Source organism: Lactuca virosa, chromosome 7 (genome assembly GCF_052849685.1).
Source record: "Lactuca virosa cultivar CGN04683 chromosome 7, Lactuca_virosa_CGN04683_v6, whole genome shotgun sequence".
Taxonomy (NCBI): Eukaryota; Viridiplantae; Streptophyta; class Magnoliopsida; order Asterales; family Asteraceae; genus Lactuca; species Lactuca virosa.
Genome location: NC_136432.1, coordinates 13,202,820 through 13,215,484, shown reverse-complemented (window position 1 = coordinate 13,215,484; position 12,665 = coordinate 13,202,820).

Genomic DNA, 12,665 nt, shown 5'->3' with positions numbered 1-12,665 from the left:
CTTGTATGAACTTGTGAGTTGTTTTTGAGTGAAGATTGTGTGTTTTGAAGCTTGTTTAAGAAGGACGATCTTGGAGATTCAGAATGAAGCTAGTAGATCCAGAAACAACTTCTCATCCATGTAACATCCTGTGTATTTATTAAATAAATAAATAAATTAATGAATGTATACTAGCCCTAAATCAATAATTATACGCAGGGTGTGGGTTTCGAGGAATTGATTGGTATAACTCGGAAGTTGAGGGTTAAAAGTGTAATTTTCGGTCTCAGTTTATAATATTTATGAAGACAGGGGCTCCGTGGTAATTATTTGGATTTAATTTAAAAAGGAAATGAGGTGGAAGGGCTGATTATGTCATAATTAAGATATTGGGGGCTGTTTGGTAATTTATGAGACTTAATTTGTAAGGGATTTCCATGGATTGGGTTGAAATGGTAAATATGGGATGGCATTTGAAAGAAAAGGGGCATGGATGGATTGATGTTGCCACTATGGCAAACTTTTAAGAGGAACCGGGTATATAATCACATTATCAGTCAAACCCTAAACCTAGACCCTCCCTAATGCAGCAGCCGTCACCCCTCCCCCCTTATGCCTCCCAACTGCCGGTCGCCACCCCATTCTACTTAGCTTCTCCGACCGACCCAGGCCACCGAAGAACCAAGATGGCCGGCGACGAACAACGTTGCGACGGATGTCTCCAAGGCCGAAGCAACTGGATGCAATCATCGCCATGATCCCTTCGTCATCTCAGTCGCATCTTCCCTCCCCACTGCCGCCGTCGTGCCGCTGCTTTGCCAAGCCCGCTGATGTCGCTCCTACGCCATCACCATGCCACGTCGCTGTCGGAGACGCCAGTGACTGAGGGACCGATCAGTCGGTTGACGGATGGCGGAGCTGAAGAGATGAAGGAATCACGCGTTGCTGCCGTTGTTCCCCGTTGAAGGTTGTGCTCACTCCTTGCCTCCATCTTCTGCTGCCAATGGCCGCCATCATCGTCACTCCGATGAGACCGAAGAACTGCTGCCGTGTCCTGACTGTCGCTGCCACCTCGAGGGCAGCCATGTCGGGTGGGTCTCCGGGAATTCTAATTGTGTTAGCGTCCGAGTGCTACTGTTACAAGTTCAATGGTTATGTGTTTGGGATGTTTGTGTCGTCGGAAAGCTAGTACACCACCATGGCAGCCAACCATGGTTGTTGCCTCCGGTTATAGTTTTTCTGCCGCCATTTACCACCACCGGCCACCACGAGGTGGCTGTGTGTGTGTGTTTACTAGTGGGTGTGTGTGTCATTAGTGTTCGTGTCTGTTAATTGGATAGAGTTGTAAATTGTAACGATGCAATAATGAAAAGAAACTCAAACCACCACCGTAGGGTGGTGGCTGCCGCCTCCTGCCGCCACCGGCCGCCGTATTGGGTGGCGGTGTGCTTGCCTCGTTGAGTATGATTCGTTTGGGGTGCTTGAAACCCTAATGGGCCTTGTAAGCCCTATTGGGCCCAATTAAGCCTAATGGGCTTAGTGAAAACCCTAATGGGTCTAATGGACCCTAATTGACCTAAAAGCCCAACAAATTGATAAATAGGCTAATATTTGGATTGGAAACCCTAATTAGGGTTTGGAAAACCCTAATGCCAATAAAACCCGGATTTGGGGAATTAACCGGGACACGGAAATTATTTAATAACTTGAGATATTAAATAATAATCATTGGCAAAGATTAATCTAAGCAATATTGGACTTAATGGATTAAGTCCTTAGAGGATTAAGTCCTTAATGGGTTAAGTGAGAAACACTTAGCCCTAATCGTCATTTTATGTGAAAACCTAATTTCACTTGGGTTTATTGTTGGGCCTTTCTATTGAGCCTTGATGATTGGATAATTAATGGGCTTTAAGGTGAGGCCTATATGAGGAGTTGGGCCCAATTTGGAAAATTGGGCCATAGATGGGCCATAGTTTGGGCCTTAATGATTATATGATGCTGGGCCTTAGAATAAGACCATGTATAGGCTTGGGCCCAATTTGGAAAAATTGGGCCATATGTTGGGCTTTGATTCCCAGTTGAATTTGGGCCTATGGGTTGGGCCCTGGGCTTGAATAAATCCAACCTTGGGGTAATGTAGTAATTATCCAAGGATGCATTTATGGTTATGTGTTGGGACCCAATTATTAATTGGGTGTTATTTTGGTGTTGACAGTTCGGGAATCTGTCATCCAACAGCTGGGGTTGAGTCTACGGAACTTCAGCAGTGTAGGATTGTGTCTACAGGACTTCAGCAGTGTCAGGTGAGTTCTCCTCACTATATCAACAGGGTCTAAGGCACCAAGGCCGGCCCTTTATGGATTGTAATCGTATTATTGCATGTTATGCTTATACATCCTGGTAGTTAGGATGGTGATATGTTATGCTTTAGTGACCTGGTTGGGTCGGTATCCTGGTATATAGGATGATGCTATGTTAGTGACTGTAAAAACCGGTACAATTCGGTCTTAGTTCGACGATCAAACCCCCGTGGGCCGTGATGCAATAGAGACCAATGGCACGTAGAATGGGGTCTCTTAAGTATAGGTAATTGTATTTTTAATTTAATCAGCCGAGGTTTAAACAAACTAATAAATTTTACATGGTTAATATAATTAAGTTCAAATTTATATATATATATATATATATATATATATATATATATATATATATATAAATATATATATAAATGAGTGTGTGTTAATTACCTTTGCAAACATCCAAATACATGAAGGATATGTAACGTGTATATATTCAAAATAAATATACACTTAAAAGTTGCATATTGTGTAAAATCCTAAAGACCAAATACCTTATACACATGCATACACCAATACTTCTAATAATATATCCAATTTCAAATATAGGAATATAAACATTGACAGCCAATTGACACTGTAGGGGAATGGCTTTATTCCTTCCCTTTTTCTTCCTTGTTTCCTGCAATCTATCAGAGGATCCCAAGCACCTTTACATACATTGATTCCCATCAAAACAATCCATCCATTCTTCAAATATCAAAGACACATAAACAGATTCAAAACAATCCATCCATTCTTCAATTATCAAATACACATACACAGACTCAAAACAATCCATCCATTCTTCAATTATCAAATACACATACACAGACTCAAAACAATCCATCCATTCTTCAATTATCAAATACACATACACAGACTCAAAACAATCCTTCCATTCTTCATTTTTTCAAATACAAATAAACAGAATCAATACAATCATCCCACCTGTTGAACGTCGACCAACAGCCTCACCCCGATGCTTCCATTTCTTTTCCTTATCAAACCAGCCAAACACCCCTGAACACCATTGTTGTTGCTGCTTCATCCTTCCCATTCGATCCAGCTTCTTCCCACCTGAATTTGTCAAGTCTATTGCCGACCTACTGGAGAATCTCGACCCTCAAGCAAAGGTTCCTGATAAAAATCTTGTCATTCATGCCATTAATGGGTTATCTTCCCGCTTTGATAATGTCGCTGGCATCATCCGTCATCGTATCCCATTCCCATCCTTTGAAGATACCCGCTCAATTTTACTGTCTGAAGAACAACGGATTCTCCTTCATCGACCCCTTCAATCCTCCGCTCATAGTGAACACTCATCTTCCCCATCGCTGCTGCACACTACCACCCCTACAACCCCTTTCCTGTGAACAGACAAACAAAATCCAAAAAAAAAAAAAAGAGAGAAACTTTTACCCGTTATTGATCGGAACTGCCACCGTTGCCCTAACGATTTCCGACCAGCCATCGTCACCTCTCGCACATCTCCCCTTCTTCGGTCGAGCAAAATCCACCAAAGCCCCCACCTGCTGCCCTATTTCCACCATGGACTTCCAGAAAGCCCCTCGCATCCCTCTTGGTCCTCACTTTCCTTCGCCGATTTCACAGCAGGTCCAAACCACCCCTGCCGTCGCGGACTGCTTTGATCCATCGGACCCTTCCCTCTTTCGCATCTCAAAGCCAGACGAGGACGAAAGTAGCCTCGCTGCTTCTCCCCATCTTCTTTCTTCGCCTCGTCAAACCCCGGAGATGAACCTTCTCGCGGTCGATCGACGAAATCGCGCCTACGAGCCTTCTTGTTCTCCCCTCTCGATGTGTTCGATCTTCCCCAATCAGCCGACGAAGTGTTCGATCTTTCCCAATCAGCCGACGAAGTGTTCGATCTTTCCCCAATCGACCGATGATTTTACTCGATCCGTCCGATTCATCGGTGTTCGATCCGTCCGATTCATTGTGTTCTTCGAGTCGGCTGTGAAGAACACGATTTCCCTTTAGATCTGGATACGCGATCAAACTGATTGGAATGGGTTTAAAAGACCCTAATGTGCTAAATATCGGATCCGAGTCGGGTATGGAGCTTCAACCCGAAATGAAAACGGGTATCGGGTTTGACCCGGTCAACAGTCAAACGAAAAACAAAACCCATTATTTAAACTATCAAAACTTAACCCTTTTTACAAATAATTTGCAAATTCAGTCCAAACCCCAAGTCTTTGATTCTAATTGTCAATATTAACCCCTCCTTTGAAATTATGTTTACCCAATCAGTCCCCCTTTGGATAAAATAATTTACAAACAATCCTTATACTGTAAACCTATTATAAAACGGTCCTGGTAATACTTCAAGGTTCAAGAATTATGAATTTGCGGTTCACTCGGAATGTTTATTATCGTTTCTCAAAGGAATGCAAATACCGTACCAATGGAACTCACGCTTCAAGGGTGAGTTCATACCCCTACATTTACATGTTTTTCTTAAGTTTTAAGGGGGGAATACAAGTAAAATCATCAAGAACACAATTAAACTTTTTCTAACAGATTACATCAGAAAAGATGGACGTTAATCACGGACTGTTTTGGTCAACTTAAATATTTTAGTTTTCAAAACTGTTCCAGGTGCAAGTAGTTCAAACTCTTAGCTTTAAAATGGCTACTTGCACATCTCCATATGATTTTTCTACAATTTATGGTGATTTTTACAAAACTGCCTGTCATTTCAGAGGCAAACCCGGACCAGTCTGTGATTATGAACATTTTCACCTCTGTTAGAGATCACTAAAAATCATGGTAAAATTTACGAACAAACTAGACTCATATTCCAAACTCTCAAAATTTGCGGATTTGGATTTGGAGCTTTGATGATTTTTTTATAAATTTTCTAAGAACAGTAACAGAAACTGTTTTTCAACGAAAAGTTGCTGTTAATTTCATTTCACCTTGTAACATGTTGAGCAAGGTGTATATCTTTATGTGATTATATGTTATTGCAATATATGACATTTTATCTTAATATTTAGACACACATCAGTTTAGAAATGGATTTGGTCATATAAAATATAAAGAATAACAAGTGATTATAATCAAAGTACAATCGATACATTCAAACATTTAATAAACTATTTTGAATATAGTTTGCATACATTACCACGTACTACCCTTGGTTGATAAACTATAATAGGTATAGTTTATGATACATTACATAACAAATACATTTAAAAAGGGTACATTTATACAAAGGATATTTTCATTAAGCAAGGTACGGCCATACGGTACCAAGTTTTCATAACGCGTAATTCCGTTAATGACTTTGTGAGACATTTACTTCAAATTACCATTAAGTCCTGTATTGTAACCAGAGTCTCCTTGAGGGAGAGCGTGATACTTGTGTATAGATCTATATTGGGTTTGACAAACCCACACCTAAGCTGCATGCAACAGCTAGACCGGCAGGTCTGGGGTGACAAATGTCATAACATTTCCGACGCTTGAAGAACGTCGTTTCAGGCCAACTAGGTCATAGCATGGTTATAATAACTCACATAAAGTATTAATAAACGTTGGAATTTACGGGAACTTCATTAAAATTTAACAAGTTTATGTCGATTTAAACTTGCATTGTTTTACTATAAATATGACAAATTACTTGTACATTTCGGTCTTTGGGTTTTAAGACTACATTTACACATTAAGGAAAATATTGGATTTTCTAACACAAATACTACTTTCACAAACGAAAGGCTTTTAATAATACCAAACAAAAGCTTATGAACTCACCAACCTTTGTGTTGACACTTTTTCAAACAACTTGTATTCTCAGGAAATCATTAAACATGTAATCAAGTGCTTTTGAGGATGAGACGCTAAGGCGTCTACTATTTCATATTTTGTCAACATATTGTAATTGATTCGTAAACATGTAATTCATACAATGATGTAACTTTTTCAATTATATATATGTTGGTTGTGTTTGCTTGAATTACTATTACAATTGTTGTTATGATACTATACATGAAGTCCTCCACCCCCGGACGTTTCCGCCATCCTTGGTTTGGGGGTGTGACAGATTGGTATCAGAGCACAGTTTATAGTGAATTAAGTATATCAAACCACATAAGATATACAAACTATAAACACAATTGGGACTAATAGTCTCTGATTTGTGCATTTTTCAAATAAATATACCTTTAGAAAATAAATGTTCTTCTTAATTAAAGTATACCTACCAACATTCATACAAAGACGAGGGTCATAAGTACAGAACAAAAATATTACGAATGTTGGACAGCACAGGTGGGCTTAGAGACATATAGTCAAGTCTGGGAAGATGTAGCCTGATCAACTACATTATCTGGGGTTTGACTAGTATGTGCCTAAGTACGTTTGTGAAGTTTCAACAAATCTAAAAAAAAAAAAAAAAAAAAAAACTTTATTTCCATAATCAATTTACAAATAACTCACAAGTCCATATGCGTGTTTCTCATAGTTGACTTGTTCCTTGTTTGGTTGTGGACTTAGGGTAGACTCCTTAGGATCAACAGTCTAATAAAATTGTAATTACACATAACTGGGGGCATGTCGAGTGAATCTTAGGAGTGGATCAGACATGGAACTAATCACAAGATTATAATCAAGTTATTCCTACTAAATTCATAAGTCTATTTATATAGACCTCTGGTATAGAGTCGTCAGCGTAGTCGTGTCGGCAATCTAGAATATAGCTAAATACATAATACAAACTATAATACCCAAATTATACAAACTTTTCTGCATTAAAAATCAATAGACAAACACAATGAAACTAAAAAGGGTATCAATCTATCAAGAGAAAAACACATACAATGTAGATTAAAATCCGCTAATTATAACAAAATGGCTAAAAGAAAAGGTAAGGACTAAGGATTTTTAAGTCCTCTCTTCTTATAAATAGCTTTGAAGCAAGCTTGCCTAAGCCTCTTTGTTCTTTCTGTCAATTCCATACCGGGCAATTTCTCCATCATCTTCTTGTGCCCTGCTAACGTCTCTACCTCCTCCTTTAATCCCAACTCCTAGTTTATTTTAGGTAGATGCAATACAATTTTCGTGTGAGTTCATGAAATTTACAATGAGTTAAGTTTATGTAAATATAAATCAAAAATCGTAGTAAAACAATTGATTCGATGTGGCATATGCCTAAGGCCTATGTTTATGTTATAAAGAAACTAATAATTAAAATTTTAGAAAATACCAAAACTACTTTGGTTACCAAGTGCATGCATACATGTATGAGTAATGAATAGAAGGTTATTAGAGTAGTTTACCCTGGCATTTTGAATGAGGGATTCAAGGCTCTTAAGTTTCCTATGAGGCCATCTGTTTATGTTTAGCTCCCTGCATCTTTTCTTCAACAATGTTGCCCCTATCCCTAGTTCCTTTGCTGCCATGATTATCGGCATCTCAAAGTACTTCGCTATCTCTTCAAACTCCAATGGTCTCAATCTATTTGCCACCTTACGGCCACCGTGATCAGTGGTGGCAGCACTAGAACTACCAGTAGCATCACCACCGGGTTTGTAGTCTTCCCTGAAACTAACCGATGGTAAATTACCATCCTCCCAACAATCCCATAAGCTTATGTCTTCAAGGGGATCCAAATCGTGAAACTCATTTATAGAAATGATGTTTTGATCTTGGTTAAGTACTGTGGAAACGTTCTGATCAAGCCCTTCTGGCAATTTTTCTGACAACTCGTAATTATGATGGTCGAGCATGTCACCACTGTCAGAATAAAAAAAAAAAAAAAACAAAACTCAAGATAATCAAATCCAACACGATGAAATACTCATTTTGATCACTACAAATCCAAACCATGTTTTGATCTATATAGACAAAATCACTTTTCTGTGCAAAAGATAGGGTAATGAGTGACGTGTATATTTACCTGAAAAGATCTTGATGATCAAAGCACGGAAACCCATCGAGGTCGTATATGGGGTTTTGATGATCTGCAGGTGGATCCATTTGTGAGGAAGAAATTAAAAGTTGCAGTAAGAATGTGAGGATTTATATAAGTGAAGTGGGAGAATTAATTAATAAGAAATAAAGATGAAGTAAATATAAATATTCGTTGAGCCGTAACTCTCTTCTTCCATTCACACTCGTATCAGTATATACTGCTACAATCTTGACTTGGGTGCCGCAGGCATTTAATGCTTCACATGTCTACCCTGCAAATCCTTGACTTTTAAGCGACGTATCAGTTCCCATATACCTCAGAGTAAATTCTTTTCACTGCATACTACAAGTCTTCAATCATGCAAAAGAAAACATGACTTGTTGTAGCTAAACTACTTACGTTCGCTATAATTATTTGACTCGTATAAACTTGGTTGCTATAAGCTGCTTTGTATGTGTATACTAGTGTAAATTCATGAGGTCTTATCACATTTAAGTCCCTGGAATCAGTTCACACTAATCATTAACTCATTTGAGTATATGGTCATCATGGATAACGCTAGCCAGAAGTAGACAACTCCTCACTTGCACGATTCGCTTGAGTGCATTTTACCTTTTTATACACTATGTTTTTGATACACATAGTAGTCCCTAGGGCATAAATCGGTCATTAGGCTGGGGATATGAACTCATGAATGGGGACTTGGTACATCTATGAGTCTTACATCACGTTTTATCAACAAATCTTGTATACTCATTTTAGCAACAAATCTGGTATCTCATTCTAGCAACAAATCGTGTATCTCATTTTAGCAACAAATCTTGTATCTCATTTTAGCAACAAATATTGTATCACATTTTAGCAACAAACTTTGTTTCCCCTGAGAATATGACATTTGCATCTCATTTGGGCAACTTACTTCATCTCTCATGATAACAACAAGTCATTGTAATAAAATAAACTTGACATCATTAGTAGTTACGTCTCATATAACTTCTTTGTAAACATCATACTTTGACATTACTACCAATATTTATGTAAATTTCTTTTGTGTTTCAGCATTTTAAATTTATGTTTGAGTAAGAATTAGGTTTAGTGAGTTGCAGATTCATTAAGGAAGACCTCAACCGTATAAAGACAATCTAGTTTTATCATACATATATAACCTCTGGAAGAGAAACATGTTTTGTATTCAGTTCCCTTCTCGGTTATAATTCTAACAAGGTCATACTTTAGCATTTCAAATTTACGAAGAAATGATTAAACCCTTAATTCCCATATCAGCAAAGTAGAATAAATCAATCATTCTTGTCGCTATCAACCAACTTCATACCGCTAAATATGAAAACCTAACAATATTGTAAACCGTAAACAAGTCCATATGTATTTTTCATCCATGCCAAAACTTATCTTGTAGTCGATTATCCCTAATCAAAGCATCGTATGTTCCCCACGACGGTATACATCATTAACATCCTAAGTGGTTAAGACGGTTGATGATTAATTTGGTTTGAAAATAATGAGCTAACCCAATGGGGCAAAGTTTCACAAAACTAGTCTAAACATACGTATCTAATATCGTAATATAATGAAACTGATACCAAAAAAAAAAAAAGAACCACAACTTTTCTCTTAAGGTACTTCTTTCTTAAATTTCGGGACGAAATTCCCTTCAACAAGGGGATAATGTAAAAACCGGTACAATTCGGTCTTAGTTCGACGATCAAACCCCCGTGGGCCGTGATGCAATAGAGACCAATTGCACGTAGATTGGGGTCTCTTAAGTATAGGTAATTGTATTTTTAATTTAATCAGCCGAGGTTTAAACAAACTAATAAATTTTACATGGTTAATATAATTAAGTTCAAATTTATATATATATATATATATATATATATATATATATATATATAAATATATATATAAATGAGTGTGTGTTAATTACCTTTGCAAACATCCAAATACATGAAGGATATGTAACGTGTATATATTCAAAATAAATATACACTTAAAAGTTGCATATTGTGTAAAATCCTAAAGACCAAATACCTTATACACATGCATACACCAATACTTCTAATAATATATCCAATTTCAAATATAGGAATATAAACATTGACAGCCAATTGACACTGTAGGGGAATGGCTTTATTCCTTCCCTTTTTCTTCCTTGTTTCCTGCAATCTATCAGAGGATCCCAAGCACCTTTACATACATTGATTCCCATCAAAACAATCCATCCATTCTTCAAATATCAAAGACACATAAACAGATTCAAAACAATCCATCCATTCTTCAATTATCAAATACACATACACAGACTCAAAACAATCCATCCATTCTTCAATTATCAAATACACATACACAGACTCAAAACAATCCATCCATTCTTCAATTATCAAATACACATACACAGACTCAAAACAATCCTTCCATTCTTCATTTTTTCAAATACAAATAAACAGAATCAATACAATCATCCCACCTGTTGAACGTCGACCAACAGCCTCACCCCGATGCTTCCATTTCTTTTCCTTATCAAACCAGCCAAACACCCCTGAACACCATTGTTGTTGCTGCTTCATCCTTCCCATTCGATCCAGCTTCTTCCCACCTGAATTTGTCAAGTCTATTGCCGACCTACTGGAGAATCTCGACCCTCAAGCAAAGGTTCCTGATAAAAATCTTGTCATTCATGCCATTAATGGGTTATCTTCCCGCTTTGATAATGTCGCTGGCATCATCCGTCATCGTATCCCATTCCCATCCTTTGAAGATACCCGCTCAATTTTACTGTCTGAAGAACAACGGATTCTCCTTCATCGACCCCTTCAATCCTCCGCTCATAGTGAACACTCATCTTCCCCATCGCTGCTGCACACTACCACCCCTACAACCCCTTTCCTGTGAACAGACAAACAAAATCCAAAAAAAAAAAAAAAGAGAGAAACTTTTACCCGTTATTGATCGGAACTGCCACCGTTGCCCTAACGATTTCCGACCAGCCATCGTCACCTCTCGCACATATCCCCTTCTTCGGTCGAGCAAAATCCACCAAAGCCCCCACCTGCTGCCCTATTTCCACCATGGACTTCCAGAAAGCCCCTCGCATCCCTCTTGGTCCTCACTTTCCTTCGCCGATTTCACAGCAGGTCCAAACCACCCCTGCCGTCGCGGACTGCTTTGCTCCATCGGACCCTTCCCTCTTTCGCATCTCAAAGCCAGACGAGGACGAAAGTAGCCTCGCTGCTTCTCCCCATCTTCTTTCTTCGCCTCGTCAAACCCCGGAGATGAACCTTCTCGCGGTCGATCGACGAAATCGCGCCTACGAGCCTTCTTGTTCTCCCCTCTCGATGTGTTCGATCTTCCCCAATCAGCCGACGAAGTGTTCGATCTTTCCCAATCAGCCGACGAAGTGTTCGATCTTTCCCCAATCGACCGATGATTTTACTCGATCCGTCCGATTCATCGGTGTTCGATCCGTCCGATTCATTGTGTTCTTCGAGTCGGCTGTGAAGAACACGATTTCCCTTTAGATCTGGATACGCGATCAAACTGATTGGAATGGGTTTAAAAGACCCTAATGTGCTAAATATCGGATCCGAGTCGGGTATGGAGCTTCAACCCGAAATGAAAACGGGTATCGGGTTTGACCCGGTCAACAGTCAAACGAAAAACAAAACCCATTATTTAAACTATCAAAACTTAACCCTTTTTACAAATAATTTGCAAATTCAGTCCAAACCCCAAGTCTTTGATTCCAATTGTCAATATTAACCCCTCCTTTGAAATTATGTTTACCCAATCAGTCCCCCTTTGGATAAAATAATTTACAAACAATCCTTATACTGTAAACCTATTACAAAACGGTCCTGGTAATACTTCAAGGTTCAAGAATTATGAATTTGCGGTTCACTCGGAATGTTTATTATCGTTTCTCAAAGGAATGCAAATACCGTACCAATGGAACTCACGCTTCAAGGGTGAGTTCATACCCCTACATTTACATGTTTTTCTTAAGTTTTAAGGGGGGAATACAAGTAAAATCATCAAGAACACAATTAAACTTTTTCTAACAGATTACATCAGAAAAGATGGACGTTAATCACGGACTGTTTTGGTCAACTTAAATATTTTAGTTTTCAAAACTGTTCCAGGTGCAAGTAGTTCAAACTCTTAGCTTTAAAATGGCTACTTGCACATCTCCATATGATTTTTCTACAATTTATGGTGATTTTTACAAAACTGCCTGTCATTTCAGAGGCAAACCCGGACCAGTCTGTGATTATGAACATTTTCACCTCTGTTAGAGATCACTAAAAATCATGGTAAAATTTACGAACAAACTAGACTCATATTCCAAACTCTCAAAATTTGCGGATTTGGATTTGGAGCTTTGATGATTTTTT